We start from the raw sequence: 10,943 nt of genomic DNA on the forward strand, positions 1-10,943 counted from the left end.
CCGAGATCGCGCCACTGCACTCCAGCCTGGGCGACAGAGCGAGACTCCGTCTCAAAAAAAAAAAAAAAAAAAAAAAAAAAAATAAAAGCCTGTGGAAGAACAGCTTACGAGCCTTTTTTTTTTTTTTCTTTTGGACAGAATCTCGCTCTGTTGCCCAGGCTGGAGTGCAGTGGTACGATCTTGGCTAACTGGAACCTCCATCTCTTGGGTTCAAGTGATTCTCCTGCCTCAGGCTCCCGAGTAGCAGGGACTACAGGCATGAGCCACCATGCCCAGCTAATCTTTGTATTTTTAGTACAGTCGGGATTTCACCATGTTGGTCTTTTTCTTTTCTTTTCTTTTCTTTTGTGACAGGGTCTCGCTCTGTCACCCAGGCTGGAATGCAGTGGTGAAATCATGGCTCACTGCAGCCTTGACCTCCTGGGCTCAAGTGATCCTTCCACTTCAGCCCTGCAAGTAGCTGGGACCACAGGCTGGTGCCCCCACACCCAGCTCATTTTTGTGTTTTTTGTAGAGACGGGGTTTTGCCAGGTTGCTCAGGCTGGTTTTGAACTCCTGGGTTCAAGCAATCCATTCACCTTGACCTCCCGAAATAGTAAGATTACAGGCATGAGCCGCTGCGCCTGGTCTAGACCCATCTTCAATGGCAGTCTGAGTGCTGTGTTCTTCAGTAGGGACCTGCTGAATAGGGACAGAGGGCACCTGCACACCTTCAGACAAGTCTGTAACCTCGGATGGCAGTTCATTTGCCCTTAAGGTCCTCCTTGGTCACTGGCTTTCAGCAGTGACCTGTTCTTTTTCAGTACTGTGAACCCAAAATATCTGAGACAGGTCTCAGTCAATTTAGAAAGTTTGTTTGTTTTGAGACAGAGTCTCACTGTCGCTCAGGCTGGAGTGCAGTGGCGCAATCTTGGCTCACAGTAGCCCCTGCCTCCAGGGTCCCAGTGATTCTCCTGCCTCAGCCTCCCAGATAGCTGGGATTACAGGCACCCACCACAATGCCCAGCTAATTTTTGTATTTTTAATAGAGATGGGGTTTCACTTGAATTCCTGACCTCAGGTGATCTGCCCGCCTCAGCCTCCCAAAGTGCTAGGATTACAGGCATGAACCACCACGCCTGGCCTAGAAGGCTTATTTTGCCAAGGTTAAGGACATGCTGTGATCAGCATTGATTGATGTCAGACATCAATCAATACATGTAAGATTTACACTGGTTCGATCTGGAAGGGTGGGACAACGCAAAGGGTGGGACAACTCGAAGGGTGAGAGCTCCTTTCAGGTCATAAGTAGATTTTAAAATATTCTGATTGGCGATTGGTTGAAAGTTATTATCAGTAGAAAGGAATGTCTGGGTTAGAATAAGAGGTTGTGGACACCTAGGTTATTTCATCCAAATGAAGCCTCCAAGTAGCAGGTTTTAGACAGAATAGAGATGTTTCTTATGAGACTTAAGGTCTGTGTTGGTGTTAATGCTGGAGGGGTATAAGGAGGCATGTCCAACCCTCTCTTCCATCATGACCTGAACTGGATTTTCAGGTAACTCTGGAATACCCTTGGCCAAGAGGATGGGTCCATTCAAATGGTTGGGGGACCTTAGAATTTTATTTTTGGTTTAAAATACCTTTTTTTTTTTTTGAGACCAGGTCTTGCTTTGTGGCCCAGGCTGGAGGGTAGTGGCGCCATCTCAGCTCACTGCAACTTCCGCCTCCTGTTTTCAAGGAATTCTCTCACCTCAGCCTCCCTAGTAGCTGGGATTACAGGTTTGTGCCACCACACCCGGCTAATTTTTGTATTTTTTTTTTTTTTTTTTTTGAGATGGAGTCTCACTCTGTCGCCCAGGCTGGAGTGTAGTGGCCAGATATCAGCTCACTGCAAGCTCCGCCTCCCAGGTTTACGCCATTCCCCTGCCTCAGCCTCCCAAGTAGCTGGGACCACAGGCGCCTGCCACCTCGCCTGGCTAGTTTTTTGTATTTTTAGTAGAGACGGGGTTTCACTGTGTTAGCCAGGATGGTCTCGATCTCCTGACCTCGTGATCCGCCCGTCTCGGCCTCCCAAAGTGCTGGGATTACAGGCTTGAGCCACAGCACTCAGCCATTTTTGTATTGTTTAGAGATGGGGTTTTGCCACGTTAGCCAGGCTAGTCTCGAACTCCTGACCTCAAGTGATCCGCCCACCTCGGCCTCCCAAAGTGTTGGGATTACAGGTGTGAGCCACTGTGCCCGGCCTATAATATCTTTAGAATCTCTGCAGAAGGAGAGCTCAGGCATGAGATCCTATGGTGATCACGGGAGATGGTGCTACACGTGTACAGAACTTCCCAGCCAGCACCCACCACATCAGACCCACTCAGGAGCTCCTTTCTTGTTGCTTGGGATGGCAGCGTCCGCACAGTGCCGAGGAGAATCTTTGTGACCAAGAGCCATGGTAGGCCGGTGACTATGAAACACTTCTGTGACGGGCTGGTGGTCAGCCCCGGTATCGGGAACCATCAGAAGACGTGGCTCCCAGAAGGCTGTCTGGATCTGGTTAGTGAAGGTTCCAAGAGTGAAGTGGCCAACAGTGAGAGTGGCTTCAGTGGCAGCAGTAAACTTCAGCACAGCCCACTGGCCAGTATTCCTGGAGGGTATGACACGGGCAACAGCTGGGTTTTCAAAGGCCACAGTGGTATGAGTGGCCGGCAGAAGCTTCTCCCAGGTCCTCTGCAGTTATTTTTGTTTGTTTTGTTTTTCTTTTGTTGTTTTGAGACAGAGTCTTGCTCTGTCACCCAGGCAGGAGTACAGTGGTGCAAACATAGCTCTCTGCAACCTCAAACTCCTGAGCTCAAGTGATCCTCCCGCCTCAGACTCCCAAGTAGGCAGGACGGATGAGTGCCACCATGACTGGCTGATTTAAAAAACTTTTTTTTTTTTTTTTTTTGTAGAGACGGAGGCTTGCCATGTCACCCAGGTTGGTCTCAAACTCCTGGGTTCAAGCTATCCTCCTGCCTCAGCCTCCCAAAGTGTTGGGATTACAGACGTGAGCCACCTCGCCCAGCCCGCTTCAGATTTGTAAGGTAGATGCCATCACTTTTCCTTTTGGAGATGTCCTGTTCCATTTGGAAGTCAAGATTGGTGCCACCTAAGTGGGTTTCTGCCACAAGGAATTTGACAATATCTTTCTCCTTCATTTGCAGGATATCAAGGGTACCAGACATTGTAAACATTTCCCTTTATGTGACAAAAGAACCCAGGACAATGCTGTAGGGACCCCTCTCTGAATAGCGTAGAAAGCCAAAAAAAGTTTATGCGTCAGTTATGAGTCTCCTCTTTCAAGAAGAGTATATAATAGACTAAGATTATAACTAAGAACATTGTGCAGGGCTGGGTGTGGTGGCTCAGGCCTGTAATCCCAGCACTTTGGGAGGCTGAGGCAGGAGGATCACTTAAAGCCAGGAGTTCAAGGCCAGCCTGGGCAAAATAGTGAGACCCCATCTCTAACCCCCCCAAAAAAAAAAGCACTGTGCACAGTGATGTATACTCAGTGACTGGTGCATAGGTGCATAGTAGATGTTGAAAATTTAAATAAATAATAAGGGACTGGGCATGGTGCCTCATGCCTGTAATCCCAGCACTTTGGGAGGCCGAGGTGGGTGGATCACCTAAGGTCAGGATTTCGAGACCAGCCTGGCCAACATGGTGAAAACACATCTTTACTAAAAATACAAAAATTAGCTGGGCATGGTGGTAGGCTCCTGTAATCCCAGCTACTCGGGAGGCTGAGGCAGGAGAATCACTTGAACCAGGGAGGTGGAGATTGCAGTGAGCCAAGACTGTACCATTGCGCTACAGCCTAGGTGACAAGAGCGAAACTCCATCTCAAAAAAAAAAAAAAAAAGAGTGATTATGCAACCATTGTGCTAAGGTGGTTGGGTTAGGACGAGATGTTTTCTTCATCCAAAATTAAATTTGCTGTTTTCCTATTGGTAAACAGATAACTTTCACCTGTGGTTCTTAGGGTTACTGAAAGAACCAAGTCAAAGAAATATGTATTTCTAAGATTCTAAGGTACTTGTTCTTTCACATATTATCTATGACATTGACATGTGCCTTATAACCAATGGCCTCTTTAACGTTATTTTATTTTATTTTATTTTATGAGATGGAGTCTCGCTTTTGTTGCCCAGGCCGAAGTGCAGTGGCGTGATCTGAGCTGACTTCAACCTCCACCTCCCAAGTTCAAGCGATTCTCCTGCCTCAGCCTCCCGAGTAGCTGAGACTACAGGCACGCACCACCACGTCCGCATAATTTTGTATTTTTAGTTGAGACGGGGTTTCACCATGTTGGTCAGACTGGTCACGAACTCCTGACTTCATGTGATCCGCCTGCCTTGGCCACCCAAAGTGCTGGGATCAACGAATTTATAAAACCATTGCCTTTCCGTGACTTTGCCACCTTTCCCTCTCCAGAAGGGCCAGTAGCGCCCCCTGCTGCCTGAACCGGCGCACTCCACTCTGCCCTAGTGGAGGGGGGCCGGGTGATGGGGGCGGCAATAACGGGAGCGGTCCCTTAGGCTAGAGCGGTGCCTCCAACCCCTGATCCCCCTCATCACAGCCCATTTGTCGGGGCCAGGGCCAGGGACTCGGCCAGATACAGGGAGACAACCCCACAGGAACGTCATGGAAGGTGGTGCAGTGGAGACTTGCTGGTGTCCTGTCCCAGACCATGATGACGTCCATCTGTGCTGCTGCCAAGTTAAACCAGAGTGCGCTGGTTAACCTGGATTTGACCTTGGAGTTCTGGCCTCTGATTTGCCTTCCCTAGGACTCCATATGCTCACTCTGCCTACAGATATTCTTGATGCATCTGCTAGTCTGATTTTGGACTTCTTAAATGTCTTGGTGTTTTTTGTTTGCTTTTTTTTTTTTTTTTCCCCCCAGACAGAGTCTCACTCTATTGCCCAGGCTGGAGTGCAGAGGTGTGATCTTAGCTCACTGCAACCTCTGCCTTCTGGGTTCAAGCAATTCTCTTGCCTCAGCCTCCCAAGTGCTGGGACCACTGGCACGTGCCACCATGGCTGGCTAATTCTTTGTATTTTTTGTAGAGATGGGGTTTCATCATGTTACCCAGGCTGGTCTCAAACTCCTGAGCTCAAGCAATCTGTCTGCCTCAGCCTCTCAAAGTGCTGGGATTATAGGTGTGAGCCACCACACCTGCCCTTTATTTGTATTTGTTTAAGTACATTTAAAAATTAAAAAGAATCAATGCTACAATTCACAAATTTCTTCTTCCTCAGGGAAAACTCAGTTCTGAAGACTTTTCAACTGATTGAATGAGGTCCACCCAGGTTATTATATTTTTGGGGAGGATTAGCACAGGGTCTCACTCTGTCACCCAGGCTGGAGTGCAGTGGCACCATCTCAGCTCACTACAACCCCTGCCTCCCAGGCTCAAGCGATTCTCACACCTCAGCCTCCCAAGTAGCTGGGATTACAGGCACACACAACCACACTCGGCTAATTTTTGTATTTTTTTGGTAGAGATTTTTTGGGATTTTGTCATGTTGCCCAGGTTGGTCTCAAACTCCTGGGCTCAAGTGATCCTCCTGCCTTGGCCTCCCAAAGTGCTGGGATTATAGGCTGACCCACCTCGTTCGGCCTCCACCCAGATTATTGAGGATAATTTCCTTTTCGTAAACTCAACTGATAGTAGATGCTAATCACATCTACAAAATACCTTCTAGGCCAGACACAGTGGCTCACGCCTATAATCCCAGCACTTTGGGAGGTGGGTGGATCACCTGAGGTCAGGAGTTTGAGACCAGCCTGGCCAACATAGTGAAACCCGTCTCTACTAAAAATAAAAAATTAACCGAATGTGGTGGCATGCGCCTGTCGTCCCAGCTACTCGGGAGGCTGAGGCAGGAGAATCACTTGAACCCGGAAGGCAGAGGTTGCAGTGAGCCTTGATCACACTACCGTACTCCAGCCTGGGTGACAGAGTGAGACTCTGTCCCAAAAAAACCAAACAAAACCTTCTAGCAACACCTAGATTAGTTTTAACTGAATAATGAGGTACTATAGCATCGCCAAGATGACGGAGGGAACGATCACAGATGGGTACTGGGTACAACCCATGTTGATGAACAGGCCAAAGCAGCACTCCATTCTCTGGCAAACTCAATGGGCTGAAGCCATGCTGTCTTCCCTGGTGTGTTCTCATACAAGTGGGGAGCAAGGCCACTCTCCCGACTTTACCAATGTACTTTCCCACGTGGACAAGGTGAAAGGGAAAATCATTGCTTCTGGGCCTATATCTTATAAAATTCGAATTGAAAATAGCTCTAGTCGAATGCAGTGGCTCATGCCTATAATCCCAGCACTTTGGGAGGCCAAGGCAGGAGGATTGCTTGAAGCCAGGAGTTTGAGACCAGCCTGGGCAACATGGCAAGACCCTGTCTCTATAAAAAAATTCAAATATTAATGAGGTGGGCTGGTGCAAGCCTGTAGTCCCAGCTATTTAGGAGGCTGAGGCAGGAGGATCACTTGACTCCAGGAGGTAGAGGCTGCAGTGAACTCTGATCGTACCACTATACTGCAGCCTGGGCGACAGAGTGAGACCTGTCTCTAAAAAAAAGTTATACATATAAAAAGAAGAAAGCTTTCTAGATTTTATTCATATTTAGCCTAGGGACTGAGACAGCTCAGGCCAGGGACATTGTGTTCCAGATGGCTGGGTTAGAAACTAGACCAGTAGACCAGGCATGGTGACTCATACCTGTAATCCCAGCACTTTGGGAGGCCAAGGTGGGTGGATCACTTCAGGTCAGGAGTTTGAGACTAGCCTGGCCAACATGATGAAACCCTGTCTCTACTAAAAATAGAAGAATTAGCCAGCCATGGTATCGCAGCTACTCAGGAGGCTGAGGCAGGAGAATTACTTGAACCCGGGAGGCAGAGGTTGCAGTGAGCCAAGATCGCACCACTGAACTCCAGCCTGGGCTATGAGTGAAACTCTATCTCAAAAAAACAAACAAAAAATTAGCCAAGTGTGGTGGCACATACCTGTAATCCCAGCTACTGTGGAGCCTGAGGCAGGAGAATCTAGTGAACCCGGGAGGTGGAAGTTGCAGTGAGCTGAGATCGTGCTACTGCACTCCAGCCTAGGCAACAAAGCAAGACTCCATCTCAAAAAAAAAAAAAAAAAAAAACTAGACTGGTAAGAGGGACAGGCACCACTCCCATATTCCATCACCTGGGGCTTATTATTATGCCAAATTTGTCTGCCTGAAGCTGTCTTCCCTTAGGATGCATTATTTCCTAGTGACTTACACCCATAATCCCAGCACTTGGGGAGGATGAAGAGGGTGGATCACTTGAGGCCAGGAGTTCAAGACCAGCCTGGGCGACACAGTGAGACACCGCCCCCCTCAACCTCTACAAAAAAAATACAGAAAATTAGCTGGGCCTGGTGGTGGCACACACCTATAGTCCTAGCTATTTGGAAGGCTGAAATTGGAGGATAGGTTGAGCCTGGGAGATTGAGGCTGCCAGTGAACTGTCATTGCGCCACTGCACTCCAACCTTGGCAACAGAGTGAGACCTTGGCTCAAAGTAAATAAATAAAGATGTATAATTAAGAGCTTATGAATAGATACATCTCTCACATGTCATTATTTGTTTTTCTGAAACAAAGTCCAAGAAACTGTTTGCCTTTAAAAAAAGGGAAAGGTGGTATGGACAAAAGATTTTACTTTTCTTTTTTTTCTTTCTTTTTTTTTTTTAGATGGAGTCTTGCTCCAGGCTGGAGTGCAGTGGCGCGATCTCAGCTCACTGCAACCTCCAGCTCCCTGATTCAAGCAATTCTCCTGCCTCAGCTTCCCAAGTAACTGGGATTATAGGTACGTGCCACCACGCCCAGCTAATTTTTGTATTTTTAGTAGAGACGGGGTTTCACCATGTTGGCCAGGATGGTCTTGATCTCCTGACCTCGTGGATCCTCCCGCCTCAGCCTCCCAAAGTGCTGGAATTAAAGGCATGAGCCATCATGCCCGGCCAAGATTTTACTTTTCACTTAGCTTTTATTTGTAATTTTGGATTTCCAAATCTATATATCTATATCTATCTATCTATCCACATATATATATATATATATAGAATTTTGTCAAGTATCAACCAAGATGCCCTAACATAATTTAACGTAGTTTAATTAATTTCACATACCTAAGTCACTTTAGATTACTTATTTATCTGTTTCTGTGACTGTGCCTCTGTCACCCAGGCTGGAGAGCAGTTGCATGATCTCAGCTCACTGCAATCTCCGCCTCCTGGGTTTGAGCAATTTTCCTGTCTCAGACTCCCAGATAGCTGGGATTACAGGTGCACCCCACCACACCTGGCTAACTTTTTTTTTTTTGGTAGAGACGGGGTTTCACCATGTTGGCGAGGCTGGTCTTAAGTGATCCTTTCTCATTGGCCTCCCAAAGTGCTGGGATTACAGGTGTGAGCCACCATGCCCAGCCCACTTAACTCATTTTAATTTAGTACTTACTATATTTGAAATGCTTCTGATAACTCTCCATGAAGGAAAAGTAAGATATATAAGAATTGGGAGGAAAAAATACATATATCACCTTTGGCAGTCAATATATTTATATTCTGGAAAATCAAGCTAAAAATGACTTGAGTTTGCCACGGGATTAGCAAGATTTCAGGTTGTAAGAGTCAACTGAATTAATATAAACTAGACTGAGCATGGTGACTCATGCCTATAATCCCAGCACTTTGGGAAGCTGAGGCTTTTTTTTTTTTTTGAGACGGAGTCTCACTCTATCACCCATGCTGGAGTGCAGTGACGTGATCTCAGCTCACTACAACCTCTGCCTCCTGGGTTCAGGCAACTCGCCTGCCTCAGCCTCCTTCGTGGCTGGGATATAGATGCATGACACCATGACCAGCTAATTTTTTTTTTTTTTTTTTGAGCTGGAGTTTCTCTCTTGTTGCCCAGGCTGGAGTGCAATGGCGTGATCTTGGCTCACTGCAACCTCCATCTCCCAGGTTCAAGTGATTCTCCTGCCTTGGCCTCCCAAGTAGCTGGGATTATAGGCATGCACCACTGCATCTGGCTAATTTTGTATTTTTAGTGGAGACGGGGTTTCTCCATGTTGGCCAGGCTGGTCTCCAACTCCGTCCGCCTCGGCCTCCCAAAATGCTGGGATTACAGGCATGAGCCACCGCACTCAGCCTATATATATATACTTTTACTTATATATGTATGTATATGTGTATATATAGTATATATACTAGTAACAGTATATATATACACATTTTCACTACACTGGTCAAAGTATACACACACACACACTTAGCAGTATATATATTATATATATATTCCAGTGTATATATCTACATGTAAAAGATCGATATAGATATATAAAATATATATGGATATATATATACTGGAAAAGTCAGTGAGGAGAAAACGATCCATTGGCCATACTAAATAAAAACCAAACCAACCAGGAAACATTTAGGAACTAGCTTCACTTTCAACATATAACCGGAAAAACACTAAATGTTGTTGCCTAGGAATTAAAAGTGAAACACCACGCCCAAATGGCTCAAGCTGGTGGCCAGAGATAAGAACTTAAAGGCATCTGTCTCGCCTAGCAGACCGGGCCCCCTGTTTTCCCATCGCTTCCTTTAAACAAACTATTCAGGCATTTGCCCACCAACTTAAAGGGGCTTTAAGTTCAACTTTAAGTGACACCCTGTTTGTTGCAGGTGGTAAATGAATTTACCAAGACAGCTGTAGGTAAAGAAAGGCAGATTTAACTACTCTTCCTCTTTCTCTTTTTTTTTTTTTTTTTTTTTTTTGAGACGGAGTCTCGCTCTGTCGCCCAGGCTGGAGTGCAGTGGTGCGATCTCGGCTCACTGCAAGCTCTGCCTCCCAGGTTCACGCCATTCTCCTGCCTCAGCCTCCCAAGTAGCTGGGACTACAGGCGCCCACCACCGCGCCCGGCTAATTTTTTGTATTTTTAGTAGAGACGGGGTTTCACCGTGTTAGCCAGGATGGTCTCGATCTCCTGACCTCGTGATCCGCCTGCCTCGGCCTCCCAAAGTGCTGGGATTACAGGCGTGAGCCACCGTGCCCGGCCCTCTTCCTCTTTCTCTAAGCGGCCTGAGGTAATCTGTGAAAATGGTTCGCTATTCACTTGACCTGGAAAACCCCACAAAATCATGCAAATCAAGAAGTTCAAATCTTCGCATTCACTTTAAGAACACTCGTGAAACTGCCCAGGCCGTCAAGCATATGCATATACAAAAAGCCACGAAGCATCTGAAAGATGTCACTTTATAGAGACAGTGCGTACCATTCCAATGTTGCAATGGTGGAGTTGGCAGAGGTGCCCAGGCCAAGCAATGGGGCTGGGCACAAGGTCAGTGGCCCAAAAAGAGTGCTGACTTTTTGCTGCACATGCCTGAAAATGCAGAGCGTAATGCTGAATTTAAGGGTTTAGATATAGATTCTCTGGTCATTGAGCATATCCACGCGAACAAAGCACCTAAGAAGCACCGCCGGACCTACAGAGCTCATGGTCGGATTAACCCATACATGAGCTCTCCCTGCTACACTGAGATGATCCTTACTGAAAAGGAACAGACTGTTCCTAAACCAGAAGAGGAGGTTGCCCAGAAGAAAAAGATATTCCAGAAGAAACGGAAGAAAGAAAAACTGATGGCATGGGAGTAAATTCAGCATTAAAATAAATGCAATTAAAAGTGAAAAAAGAAAAAGGCAGATGTATTAGAGAAAGTGTGAAAATATGTTGTAAGGGTGCAGTGGGCAGCACAGCAAAGAAGGGACTGTCTGCCGAGAGGTAGGGGCTAGTGGGAGGTTTTATAGGGTCTTGCAGGAGGGGGCTACATGCAGAACAAGGTTGTAATGCTGGGGCTACATGCCAAAC

The 10,943-nt window shown here is 46.8% G+C and overlaps 1 pseudogene; it reads left to right on the plus strand.

Annotated features, from left to right (window-relative positions):
• The first annotated feature begins 10,139 nt into the window (after positions 1-10,139).
• LOC102144310 (large ribosomal subunit protein uL22-like) lies at positions 10,140-10,729 on the plus strand (annotated as a pseudogene).
• Positions 10,730-10,943: the final 214 nt, after the last annotated feature.

The sequence above is a fragment of the Macaca fascicularis genome, chromosome 16 (genome assembly GCF_037993035.2).
Source record: "Macaca fascicularis isolate 582-1 chromosome 16, T2T-MFA8v1.1".
Classification (NCBI taxonomy): domain Eukaryota; kingdom Metazoa; phylum Chordata; class Mammalia; order Primates; family Cercopithecidae; genus Macaca; species Macaca fascicularis.